General features: G+C 35.1%; 1 pseudogene; it reads right to left on the bottom strand.

Annotated features, from left to right (window-relative positions):
* Nucleotides 1–14,556, bottom strand: part of LOC123819855 — a 45,818-nt pseudogene that overhangs the window by 17,741 nt on the left and 13,521 nt on the right.

Genomic DNA, 14,556 nt, shown 5'->3' with positions numbered 1-14,556 from the left:
AAGCTGTTTTAAACTTTCACTATATATAAAACTGCACAATTAACAAGAAACTCAATGTGCTAATAGCTTAAAAATATTTATTTTAGGATTATTGTTTCCAGTTTACACATCTTTTGGAGTGCTTCAATATATAAACACCTCAAAAATTTATTTAAAATAGTGTTTTTTAAGTTTCTCAAGTGATTTGGACACCTAAACATTTTCAAAGGAATTTCTTAGTTAGACAATGGTTCAATTCATTCCAAATGTCTAGTAAAATTTCTCCTAATTATTCATTATACCTTAGTAAAAGCTTCCAAGTGAGTCAAAATTTTCAAAGGACTATAACTTTTCTGGTCTTATAAAGAGAACCTAAGTTAAAGAGAGCAAACCTACTGGGTGAACGAAGTTCTGTTCTCATTCTCCTTTGTGCCTAGCTTTACGCTAGAGGAAGGGTGAGAATGATGACCAGTTGGTACCTACTATGTTGCTCGTGGTCTTTGTTGCTTGTCTTTTTCTCCCAGAACCTAACATTACTAGATATCATGGAATCATGCTGCTCTTGCTCAGCTCCGTAATTGCACTCAAAGTTCAAGTTCAGGGACTGTTTCTTATTCTCCCAGTATCTACAAAAGTATTTATACAACATTTCAAGTACTTTGCTATTTGACATTTAAATAAACATGCCTATAAGCACATATGTGTATATCCCCCCCCCACACACACACTTATGCATATGTATGGGTGCATTGTGTAATGAAGAATTTGTCTGCTCTTTGTCCCAGATTCCTGGGATAGAGGTTCTAAACCTTTAAAATTTCCTGAGTGATAGGAGTATCTGTTGTTCAGGATGGGCCCCTGGAATGACTACTGAGTTTATACATATGAGATGATTTATGGTGAACTCATAAAGTTAATGCTACCGAGTTGACTCAGGATAGAGTCATGTCAGAAAGACCAATCTTGTGACTAGAAAATTGAATCTTTAAACCACTTGCTGTTAGGCCAACCACTGGGATGAAGAGAGAGGTTAGACATTGAGTTCCATTATGTGCTCAATGATTCAATTAATAGTGCCTACATAATGAACCTCCAATATAATCTCTGGAGACTGAGGCTCATAGAAGCTCTTTGCTTGGTGGACTTATTGATAATCAATGTGAATGAGGTGTCCTGATTCTATGGGAGAGGGCTGTCAGGACTGGGGAGTCTTCACTTTATATGTGTCTTCATTGGCTGGTGCTGATTTATATCCTTCACAATCAAATGGTAGTCATGAGTATACCACTTTACTGAATTCTATGAGTCATTGTAGTGACTTATCAAGCCTGAGAGAAGTAGTGGGGATCCTAAATAGTTGGTGACAAGTTGGGGCATAGTGTGAGGACTCCTGAACTTGCAGTTGGCATTTGAAATGAGAGCACTCCTGTTGGGGACGTACCCTTCAACTCTGGAATCTACACTAATTTTAGATGGTTAGAACCATAATTGAATTGTGGTATTACAGAATGAGTGTGTGTGCATGTGTGTGTGTGTGTGTGTGTGTGTGAAAATATACACATATTTTTATCTTAGAGTCTCTAAGTAATGGCTACAACAAAGATTCTGAATTTTAGCCCTGGCTGGCATAGCTCAGTGGATTGAGCGCTGGCTGTGAACCAAAGTGTCGCAGGTTCGATTCCCAGTCAGGGTACATGCCTAGGCTGCAGGCCATGACCCCCAGCAACTGCACATTGATGTTTCTCTGTCTCTCTTTCTCCCTCCCTTCCATTTCTGAAAATAAATAAATAAAATCTTAAAAAAAAGATTCTGAATTTTAACTTTTGAAACAAAGAGTTAAAACTTTACCATGAAGTGCTATTATTGCATTCCCCAATCCTAGAAAAGAGTCAGCCCAGATCTGGCTATATTAATGCCCTCAGGGGACTATCCTTTCAGGGTTTGGGGAAGGCTTTTAAAAGCCCAATGAAGGTACAGAATAGAAAGCAACTACATTCACAGGCAGAGAACTAGAATTTGGGGAAGACAAGAAGGGTTCAATTATGATTTTTTTGTTCTCCTTTTCCTATGTCCTCTTCCATTTTGTGAACTTATAATTTTTATCTCTCCTTACCTTTTTTTGTATATAATTTCCTTTTCAATGGCATAGACATTATACACTCATTTCCAGTAATAAATAACAGCTAATAGATTTTTCAGTGTTTTCTTCCACCTGGGCAGAGTTCTCAGTCCCCTTACCAATATGTTAAAAATTCCCCGCTACATATTCTGACCCTATGAATCTGGCTTCAATGACATAGTTGGACCAAACAGGCTTGCCTACTCTGAACCTTGTGTCTTTTTCTCCTTATATAAGTGGCAAGCAGTTTATTGTCAGACTCTTCTTTAATGCTGCTCAAATACTAAACTTTATACCTTAAAAAAACATGAGGGAGGTACTATATCTTCTTATTTTACAAATGATTACATGAGACACAATTTGTTAAAAAAATTGCTCAAGACTACTCAGCTAGGAAGTTGTAGAAGGAAGATTTCAACCAAAGCAGTGTGATTTTGGAGCCTGTGTTTATAATTACTGAGTTATACTTCCTCACATAAAATGCCTTTTGCTGGATAGAGGGCAGGGTTCTTGCTCTGTCTTGGAATGAGTAGCTCATTAAATATGTAAGCACATTCCTCCTATATCTATGGCCTTATTTCTCACAGAGTTCCCACGTGCAGTCTCTTTCCACCATATTGAATTATTTGCTATTTCCTGAATACCCAGTACCTTCTCCAACTTCCCTATTGCTTTTTCCTTTTCTTGAAGATCCCTCCTTATTTTCTCCACATCACTTACTCCTACTCATTCTTCAACTCAGCTTTCCCCAATGCTCAGTTTGGGGAAGAGGCCATTTCCCTGCCCCCTTCCCCATTCAATATCTGCATGCTTGTTTTTGTGGCACTTATATCAACCTAAGGTGACAATTTATTCTTGTTTTTCTCAGAAGACTAAAATTATTGATGGAGGTCTTTTGTTTTATATATCTCTATCTCTGGATTTGGCTTAGGGAAAATTCTAGAACATAGTAACTATTCATTAAAGTTTTATAAAATAAATGAACAAATTAATGTAACTAGATAATAATATTTGCAATATTTCTGAAACTTAAGTTGGTAACCAAGGATTTATCAATTTGTCATATCTTAAGAGTTTCAAGGAACATCTCTGGGAATGGTGAGGACATAACTATACTCATAGTAGGTTTACCGGGTATGTGCTTACATCATTGCACCTGAAAGTTTATCCTACTCTCAGACACTGGGTTGAAGTTACAATAAAAAAAAAAGTAGACAATAATCTCACTTCTTTACTTACCTCTTCTGAACTTCTAACCTTTAAAGACTTAAAAATTCCCTGAGCAAAAACAGTTACAATTCTCAGAATATTGATACTTCAAATACACATACACATTCCCCTGTGCACATATGTGTACACACTATGGCTATATATCATAGTATACATAGTGCGTGTGCATGTCTCTGTGTGTGTGTAAAAGTCCCCCACACCTTTAGTTAGAATGTAACAGAGTGTCCCATCACCTTAAATTATTTTCTTCATACCATAACAAAATTATCATAAATTGTTACTTTTAAGGCTTTATATATTTTATCCCATCAATTTTAATACTATTTAGAAAGGTGTTTTTTTATGAGTTCATCTTTGATTTAGAAATTCAGTGACAAAGTCAAAAGGAATGGATGTATCTATGATTGCAAAGGAACAAATTCATTTATGAAAATAAACTTATCTGTGTCTGCATGTCTTGAGATCTCTGAAGGTGTAGGACTCTATTGCAGAATGAAAGGCTCTGCTATATGGTAGGGGTGAACTATTCTAATAATGAAAGAAAATTCATGATAATATTAAGTATATGTAACTGCAGGGCACTGGCCAGGAAAAGCCAACCTAATGCATTCTGTCTATTGAAGCATATCAACCCCTATTTTGCGGTGGACCCAATCACTTTTCTCCTGAGAGATGACTATAGCAGCTTGCTAAGTATCCTCTTTCTCCATGAATTTTTAAAGAATGCCTAAAATCAGTAACTCACAGTTCTTGTGGATCATATGGCTGACCTCTGCAAGTTATAGCACTCAAGGTGTTCTTGCCCTGGCAGGCCCTTGAAGAGAGGCCCAGATTTTCTCAGGACACTTATCGTATTATTAGTGAATAGCATTACTTTAGGTACCTCTGGCTTATAATTACTGTTATTCTTTTGTTGTACCTGGTTTGTTAAGGTTAAATTCAGATTTTATGTAAATGTATGTCAGTTGCTATCTTAACTTTCCTCAAATTTGTGTTTAGTTATAGACCAGAGGTCATAAGATGTTACATCACTAATTTTGTAAGTCACTAATAACTTTCTATGTTAATACATAGTTCTTACAAAATGAATGGAAATGATCTAACACTTACAGCAAATAATACCATAGTTTCTGGAGGACATATATTAAACCCAGTGCTAAGAGCTTTATATGTAGTTTTTCATAAAATTTCTTTCACCAATTATTTGCAATGGGTATTATTATCCATTTTAAGAGGTAAGTAGAATGAAGCTTTATAATTTAATAATTTAGCTAGAGTCATACAGCTAGGAAGTGGCAAAAGCACACTTCAAATAGAAGGCTTGCCAATTCCAGTGATCCATATTCATAATTGTTATGTAAAGCTCTCTTCTTTACTATAAGCATGGGAAGGTGTTACAGTGCAAAAGAGCAAATAACAGAGAATTAATGATGACTGCACAGTACTAAAGAATTTTTCATTTTCATTTTTGTGAATGGTACTCAATCAGATATTTGTTCTTTATTGGCCAAACAACAGTATGACCAGCAGACCTATCTTTATTATTTTAAGGGAAACACAGGGGAGTTTTTAAATGTAACTGGGCAATTGTTTCTTAGCAGTACATAGCTGGTATTTGCAAAGAACATTTGAGGGATATACACTTTCTTGAATACTAGTATTGCCCAGTTCTGTGTAGTAGAAACCAGAGAATAACAGTAGCTAATGTTACAGATATTTAGTTGATCAAGTGAAAATATGACAATGAACAAAATGATGGCAGAGACACTAAAAATTATATATAAAAACTGAGATAACAAAAAAGTAGTGATTGGAATATCATTTGGAAGCATATGAATTATTGAAGCAGATTCATGAAAAATGTGAAACCAAGGTGATGAAAAAGTGATTTAAAGAGAGAGATAAAAGAGATAATTTTTTATTGTATTTTTAGCTAAGGATTAAATTTTTTAAATTTGTTTTATTTTAATCATTGTTCAAGTACAGTTTTCTCCCTTTTACTCCCAGTCCAGCCCACCCACCCAACCCTCTCCTCTTTCCTCCCATTACCACCCTCCACCTAGTTTTTGTCCATGTGTCCTTTAAATTTGTTCCTGTAAGCCCTTCTCATTGTCCCCTGAAATTCCCTCTTCTCTCCCTTGTGGTCACTCTCAGCCTGTCCTTTATTTCAATGCCTTTGGTTATATTTTGCTTGTTTCTTTGTTTTGTTGTTTAGGTTCCTGTTAAAGGTGAGATCATATGGCATTTGTCTTTCACTGCCTGGCTTGTTTCGCTTAGCATAATGCTTTCAGCTCCATCCAAGCTGTTGCAAAAAGTAGGAGCTCCTTCTTTTTTTCTGCTGCATAGAATTCCATTGTGTAAATGTACCATAGTTTTGTGATCCATTCATTTACTGATGGGCATCTAGGTTGCTTCCAGCATCTAGCTATTGTAAATTGTGCTGCTATGAACATTGGGGTGCATAGGTTCTTTTGGATTGGTGTTTTAGTGTTCTTAGGATAAAGTCCCAGCAGTGGAATTGCTGGGTCAAAAGGCAGATCCATTTTTAGTTTTCTGAGGAACTCCCATACTGCTTTCCATAGTGGATGTACCAGTCTGCAGTTCCACCAGCAGTGCACTAGGGACATCTTTTCTCCACAACCTCTCCAACACTTGTTGTTTGTTGCTCTGTTTATGATGGCCATTCTGACTGGTGTGAAGTAGTATCTCATTATGGTTTTAATTTTCATCTTTCTGATAGCTAGTGATATTAAACATTGTTTCATGTGTCTTTGGATTTTCTGTATGTCCTCCTTGGAGAAGTGTCTGTTCAAGTCCTTTGCCCATTTTTTTAATTGGATTCCTTGTCTTCTTAGAGTGTAGTCATGTAAGTTCTTTATAAGGATTAAAATTAATACCCAAATATAACTATATATATTCTCAGTTTGTGATTATGCAGAGGTGAGCAAATGTAGGTTTACAGGTGTTCATGTGCAAAATAATACAATAAATAATAATACAAGAATAAATACTGGTTTTCACATACTCACACCTTTAAATGTGCTTTTGCCCACTACTTTTTATGTGTTTACACATACATGCTATGTATGTGAGTCTACATATAATTTACTACCCACTAAAATTTGTCCTTTAAGTTATAATGCCCCTACTCCTAATATGCTCCATATTTACCCATAGTTTCCTCAGGGTTAACTGCCAAAATTTCTCTAGAATATTTATTATACTACCAGTGATGAATTGTTGCTCCTCTAAACCCCAGTTCATTTACATATTAACTGTCTGGTAATATGTAAAATTTGCATTAGATTGTAAAATCTGGAGGAAAAGATCCCTTTCAGGTATTGCTACCCTAGAATGGGTGACAAATAGAGTTGAATAGAGCAGCCCAGAAAAAATAAGTGCTTTACTAAAAGAGGATGAGATATCAAGGTCCTTATTCTCTGATAATTGGGCTAGATAATTTATACTACTATGTCATGAATTTAGCTCCATATAGTAACTATTGGCAACCACCTGAATCCCCACTTTACTTTTTCCTCATCTAATCATAGAATCATTGATTAATGAAATTTTCTAGTGACTTGGTTTTTTTGACCCTTCTAGTTTCTCTCTCTCTTTCCTTTCTCCATTTCTTCTCTCCCCTCTCCTTTCTTTCTCCTTTCATCTCTCTTTCTCTCTCTCCTTCTTTGCATTTCTCTCAGATGATCTTGAATCTCAGTGCACATCTTGACCTGACTTTCACTTACTTGTGATTCATCTGCTTAGAGAATGTTTTATGTAATCCACTGTACAGCTTTTTGCACAGTGCTCCTCAATTTCACCTGTTGGTTCATTCATTCCTTTTGCTGGGTGTCTCTCCTGTCCTCCCTTTCTCTTCATCACTGGAAATTTATCTCTGGATGCTGTCCTCATCTATCCTAAAACCAAATTTCAACAGAGACCTAGTACTTTTTATGTTTAATCATATTAAACTTTTATTTTAAAGTAACATAGAAAAAATGTAGGTAAGTAATAATGTTATAGAGCACTGACTGATAGTACTAAACTAACATAAAAGAAAAAATTTTAATGTTATCTTCTTGCAGTAATTTTGCTATATTTTAATAAATTTTTAAAAAGTATTACCAACTAATTTAACAATATTATATCTTATTCAACAACACATAGAAATACATACTGAAATAAAATGTTTTACTGACAAGTTAATTAATTTTCTGAGATTGTTCTTTTATTAAGTACCAAATTCTGTTCAAGCAAAAACAAAAAAACTCACATGTAATTGTAGTTTATTTTTTATTTATGTTATACATTAAAAAGTTTGGTTTTAAGCAAACACAAAACATGTACTGGTCATGATACATTATTCCTTTTATTTTAACCCCTGCCAAAATTTCTCTGTGCCCTTCAGTCACCTAATCCAACATCAGAATAACTGATGGATGACTAACTTAGGCACTTTGCCTAAGTCCATTTCTTTAAAGTGGCATTTGTCCAGTCAGATTTCTGTTGATTAACTTTGAATATCTGTCCTTTACAGTCTTCTAGAACAGGTCAGTAATTACATAACATTTTTGTTTTTGCCACTGGGTTACAAAGAAGCCAGTACCATCCTTTTATGAGGTACCAACAAGATGTCAGCCCAAGTTCTAAAACTTCTTTGGAAAGTATGGTGGAAACTGACTATGTAATTTTAGTAGTTATTGATGAAGTCAGAGTTAATTTTCATTAAAGTCATTGAAAAACTAAAGTAAAAGCATTATAATACACAGAAGCTATAAAATACCAAGTTATGTTCTTTAAAACATTTAATAGTAAATGTTTTATTTTGGAATTTTTGGAAATTAAAAAAGATGACTTTTCCATTTTTATATTTATCTCTGTAACATTTTCAAACATTACTATACCTCAAAAAACTAATAGCCAATGTGAAACAATAACATTTTATTTCTTATTAAGTATACATTTGGATAGAGAAAGATTACACATTTTTCTGTAATTATAGTGTCTTCATAGGTATTGATGAATGATAAGTATTACTTCAGTTTTCCTCTTGAATTGGCAACATCATGTTGGGTAGCTGGCATTCTCAGTCAACCATCTAAGAAGACAACTTAATGTTAGCTACAAAACTATCCAATGGAAACTCATGGAGTTCTAAAAAACATTAACTTTTATGTGCGGAGTGAAAAGTTTGCTCCATTAGCACGTAATTTAGTTTTTATAGTCAAGAGATACCAATAGCATGAAAACATTATTACCTATAGAAATATGTATTATAAAGAAGGCAGAGTGGGAAAAATGGAAGATTAGTTAGTCTGAGATGAGTGGCTTTGCATATATGATAGGAAAGCAAAGACAAAAATGAATCTACCCTAAAGCAATTGGATGACTATAGCATTGTAAATAATAAATATAATATAATCTTCAATAAAAAGTAAAATGGACAATGATACAAAGTTTTTCTCAACAATGTGCCTGAAAATGCTATATTCTGGAATTCATTGACACAAAATAGGAGAAAAGAGGACTTTAAATAGAGAATAGCTTATTGCTTGAACAAGGGGTGACATATACATTATGTGAATCAACTTTGACAAAAGCGTCTAAATCAATATTTAGCAAATTAGTCCCTGTTCATGCATTGAAGATCTACTGTAGCCATTTCTATAGCATGTGCTTATTTGTTCAAGGGATCACATTAAAAATGTAAAGGTATGCCTGACAGGATACTCTTTTCCTGGGCATTGCATGAATTGTCCCTGTTGACAATTACTCTGTCTATTCTGTGCCTTTGTACTCATCAACCGAAACCAAAAAGTGGCTCCCACTTTTAAACATGATTGGTAACTCTTGTCAGGTCTTTCTGAATGAGATGATTTTTTTTAGCTTTCATTCATTTTTTTTCATATTTTGATTTGAAGAAGGAAAGTTTATGTTACTAATAACTTCTACAGACACAGAATTATCCCATTTACCCTGTAACTTCTCAAGTTTAAACTACAGGTGTTAATAAATATCTGTTTTACAGTTAGAGGATGTAGGTAGATCACTAATTTCCCATTGTTCCCCTTTGTTTGTCATAAGGGTGAGTCATGTTGCTCTAGGTTATTTTTAAAATCTCTTCCAGGTCTATTTTTATTAATAAGATGTATTATCATTTCCCTCTTTTCCTAAACATATCAGGTAGTCTCTATTTCATAACACAAAGAAGGGATATGCTATGAGCTAAATTCTCACTTCAGCTGCCCCAGTACAGGCATGAGGTTGACTAAAGTCTTATTTTTCAGTATTGTGAGTTTTCATCTTTTTCTGCTTCTTTATGGTTAATTTAATGAGAGGTTTGTTTGTATCATTTCTTGTAAAGGAAAGAGGTTAGGGTTTGAGTAGCACTTTCAGGTAATTTTTAATTATCTCAGATTTCACATTTTAAAAGAAATGGTTGTAACTTATTTAAGAGGAAGAAAATTCTGTGATGTACATTATAACTATAGTACATCAAAGTCCTCCCTTTTTTGCACTGTGGTGGTTTAGAAATTCTGCAACACAGGAGGATCCACCATGGTTGTAAAAACAAAAAACAAAATTTCACTAGTTTCACACATTTGCTTTGCAACATCTGTTCAAGTAGAAGGCATTTTGCCTTCTCATTTGTTGATGAGTTTGATCATGACAAGCCATGTCTGTCTATTTCCTTGGTTATTCTGAAAGCTTTGAGTCTGAAGGGATTAGGGTAGCCTAAATAAATTGCTATTATGCCAGTAAATAGTGACTTTATATCAGGAGCAGAGTGAGCATCTGCTTTTCCTAGAATTCTAGAGCCAAGTACGATATCTGGGGACAGAGGGTAGAATTGGAATGACAGCATAGTTTTTCTGCTGCCCATGTTTACTAAAAAGTTATCTGTGAAATAGCCCAATTTAATCAGTATAGGCCAGTTGGCCATATCATTGTTTTCTGTGACACTGGCTTCCCATCAACACCTGAGCCCTGAGTCAATGCTTCCTTCCCTGAATCCACACACACCTAGCTGATGGGTTACCATCTTTATACAGAAATCTCTTAAATAAAAATTTAACCTCCCTTTAAAGTCTTATTGCCAAAGAGACCATTTGCCAACCAGGATTTTTGTTCCTGGTTAATGAAAAGCCAAATTACTATTTCACAGCAGAAACCACCATAGACTATAAACATAAAAAAGAAGAAGAAAGTACATAGTCTTCTAGTATCTAACCAACTGGTAAATTATTTTGAGGTTGACATAGATGAAGTATTGTTGTAAATGAGCCTGATTCATGGTTTGTGCATTCTAAATATTACATCAATATCTAAAATCCATAAATAATAAGATAGATATGCACAACTTGAGATGTAAGAACAATGAAGAAAAAATCAGGGTAACATTGCCTTTTATTTCAGGGTAATATTTTGTGATCAAGACAATGGAGGTGGAGGGAAGTTGTACTAACTTTAGTTTAATTGTTGACATAAATTCAGTGACAAACCAGCAAATAATCATCTTAAAGATGTGGATTTTGGACTGGTCCTACTCTACATCTTATCTTCAAACATAATTAGGAGTTCTATTTATCCCTAACAGATTTTGAGAAGGGGGCCGGGAAATAATCTGATGTTTTGTAGAAAAAGATTCTAATCCCATTGCTTTACACTGATAACCATTTTCTTCAACCCAGTTGAAAATCTGACTACTTTTTTCCCTTGAGCCAGAGGCAACACTTGGCTCAGAGGCCTTTATTTTCATAGTAGATCTTGTTTTCTAGATGCCTTACTTATGAAGAGGCAAAGGAATTCTGTGAATTCAATGGAGTTTGCATGCTTTCCATGGAGTAGTTAATTAAGTAGTTACCAGGCCTCATATGTCCCACCCTGGTTCTTTGAAATTTATTTTCTCAGATAATCTAAGTCAAGAAATGTTAGTTCAGCTCAAAATATAGAACATTTTGCTTGGTATAATATAAACAGTAAGCACATTGGACAAAATAAAAAGAGAGTAATTGAGAATCTCTTGTCTCAAGAACATGCAGTCTCAAAATGTGCCTTTCCTACTTTAAATAAAGCTTTGGGTTTCTTGGAATTTGCATGTTTCTACACCTCAGCTTTGCCACTGAGAAGCTCATATTTTATAAATAATTTTATTATTAATTTCAATCTTTTGATGTACTCATCTCGCATTTGCAGATTGCATTTACTTTTTTTAAAAAGGATTTTATTTATTTATTTTTAGAGAGATGAAGGGAGGGAGAAAAAGAGGGAGAGAAACATCAATGTGTAGTTGCCTCTCACATGTCCCCCACTGGGGGCCTGGCACACAACCCAGGCATGTGCCCTGACTGGGAATCAAATAGGTGACCTTTTGGTTCACAGGCCAGTGCTCAAGCCACTGAGCTACACCAATCTGGGAGAATTACATTTACTCTTAAATGACAACTTTGTTGTCATTGACCTGGAAAGAGTTGTATGTTAAACAGGAGCTGTGAAAAATAATGGAGAAGGGGCAAATAGGTTATCGCATGCTTACCATTTGTAGAAAGTCATTTTAAGTAGGTGAAAAGTACAATGTACTCTTCCATTCCATGATGGGAAGATCTACATGGTGAAGAGGTTGTGAGAAGGAGGGATTAAGATTAACTAATTATTTAAAAAAAAATACTGGTTTATCTCTTTGCTCAGAAACCATTTTTTTATAATGATTTGGATGTTCGGTGCACCAACTCTAATTCTCTTACATTCCCTCTCAGCATACTATCTGTGTAAGTCATATTGGTAAAATTTCTGGATGGCAGCGGTAAATTTGAAGCTTCAGAACAATGGGCAAAAGGACATCAGGAGAACAGATATATTTGGTAGATGCTTTATGTATACCACAGAAAATGACAGAGGCAAAGAAATTTTCATTTCCTGAGGATGTGAAGTTACTGCATATTTCACGTGACAGAATAGATAACATTGGAAGACAGGAGGAAATTTGCTTGTTTCCACAGTGCCCCTGGAAAATAATTTCATTGAATTGGGCTCTTTTGGAAACACGCTCATATTCTGTATATGTTTTTACCAAACAAATTTAGCATCTTAATGGCATAATCAAAGCTATCTTGTGGGAAATATACACATTGCTTCTACCAGAGTGCATAGAGGTGTTGGTAGGTACTGAGGGAGGACCAGAGAGATGTGCCCTGAGGAAGCCCCTTTCCTGTCTCCATACACATTTAGGTCTTTTGCACGTATGAGTAAGTACTGAGAGAGGAGCCCGGGGGAGGGGAGAACTATATGTGGTTGGCATCTTAAAAGATTTATGAACTGCTAAATTTAGAAATGTCATTTTGTTACTGCCAGTGTACTGCTGGCGTCTTTGTATGAGTCACTAAGAAAAAAATAGCAATCACCTCCTTTGCAAGAGCTAGTATGAGTAACCCAAAATGGGTTCAATTAATCATTTTAACCACTGAATTCACTCTGGATAAACAAAGTGTATATCAGATGATATGCCCTAGAAAGGTAGTCATCCTTACAAAATGCTACTCTCTGCAGCTATGCTCTTCTCATTATCGTATTGCAAATAGTTTTCTGAAAGAAAAAACTGTTCAAGCAAAATATTAAACAGCATTCATTTGTCATTTTCCTGCAGGGACCAGGCAGCAACCTGCTGTGGCTGAAAATATGTGGCCATTATGGAGCTGGTATCAAATTGTTTGTTTATCTTTAGAAGAGAGGAGATATTTCGATGATACTACTTTTTGATTGGTAATTTCAAACACTTTTGCTTTCTAGAGGTGTGTCCTTTGTTTGGAATTGATATTAATAGATGAGTGTGTAAATATGCTGTTTATATATGTGTTCTTTTTTTAATGTTTACATAATTTTCTGTGCCACAAGCTCTTTTCAACCTGAGGAATGGTAATGGGTTTCATTTTCATGTTAGTGTATGATGTTTTATATCACACTGAGCTGCTTGCTTTTTTGGAGACCTGAAGCATTTGCTATGAATGGTCTGAGATAGGATGTCTAAGATGCCTTGGCCATCTGAAGACAGTGTGGCTTCAGCTGGTGGATCAGAGAGAATTCAATGTCTATGCATGGGTTGCTGTTCCTTCCATCTGGCACAGGAAGAAGCAGGCATTTTTTAAAAAATGTAGAGAATTCTTGGTTTGGTGCTCCTGTTTCTTCTGCTCCTTTTACTCCCCCCACCTTTTTTTTCTTTCCCTTCCATTCTCCTTTTCTCCCATATTTTTCTTTTTATTTTCTTCTGTGCACTGATACTATATCCACAGGATGAAAAAGCAACCTGAGAAGGAAACAGGCTACACAGATCTATTCAAATCCCTGGGGCAGAAAAGAACCTAGTTCATTTACCAGTAACTTTAAATGCCACTTTTATAGAACTCGTTTAGTTATGGATAACTTTTATCAAGTCCTTTATTCTTCCATTTAAACCTGTTTCCTTTATTCTGTGCTCAGAGAACACAAGGAACATGTCACTGTTTTCTGAATCATTACTTACTCAGAGATTGCACAATCACTCTTTCAGCCTGTTTAATTGGAAGCAGAAGTCTGGCTTCATTAACTTTATCTCTGCACTTTTAGCCAATTTATGGCATTCTTCTGAGCTTCCTCTGCATTTTCCAGACACCCTTTAGTCAGAGAGGTAGAACTGTACATATTATTGCAAAAGGTATTTGCCCTGTGCAAGTAAATTGTAAATCATAAAGTTCAAAATAAAAACAGACCAATTTATATTATCCAGTCTCCTACTATCATATGCATCAGGCAGAGTATGTGTAGTAGAGGTGAGGATTTGCTAGTGCAATGGTTTCATAAAGGAGGTGACTTGATTGCCAGGAGCAAATGCAACATTTAGAATGGAGTAAAAATTATAGCTGTGTCTGGATGCTACTCCAATTGTTTCATATTTAGGAAAGAAAAAAAGCAAATTTTGGTGAAGAGCAAAAAGTGAGGGAAGTCTGTTTCATTGGCATGGTTGCAATGAACACTTATACTTGGAGAATGTACTAAACCTGGATATGTCCTGATAATATTGATTTGTGATCCTTTCCATTAAAAAAGTCCTTTCAAAGAGTTTAGGTGAGGACAGCAAAGTACTTTTATAAAAAGTTAGAAATGAATCAAAATCTTACTTGTTCAATAAACTATAAAGTTATTCTTCTAGGCAGAAAGGAGACAACTGCAGGTTTTATTACAGTTTGAATGGAGGA

This window comes from Phyllostomus hastatus, unplaced genomic scaffold, assembly GCF_019186645.2.
Source record: "Phyllostomus hastatus isolate PE091 unplaced genomic scaffold, TTU_PhHast_1.1 phas_contig_34, whole genome shotgun sequence".
In the NCBI taxonomy this organism is placed as follows: Eukaryota; Metazoa; Chordata; class Mammalia; order Chiroptera; family Phyllostomidae; genus Phyllostomus; species Phyllostomus hastatus.
This window is presented reverse-complemented; position numbering and strand designations above follow the sequence as displayed.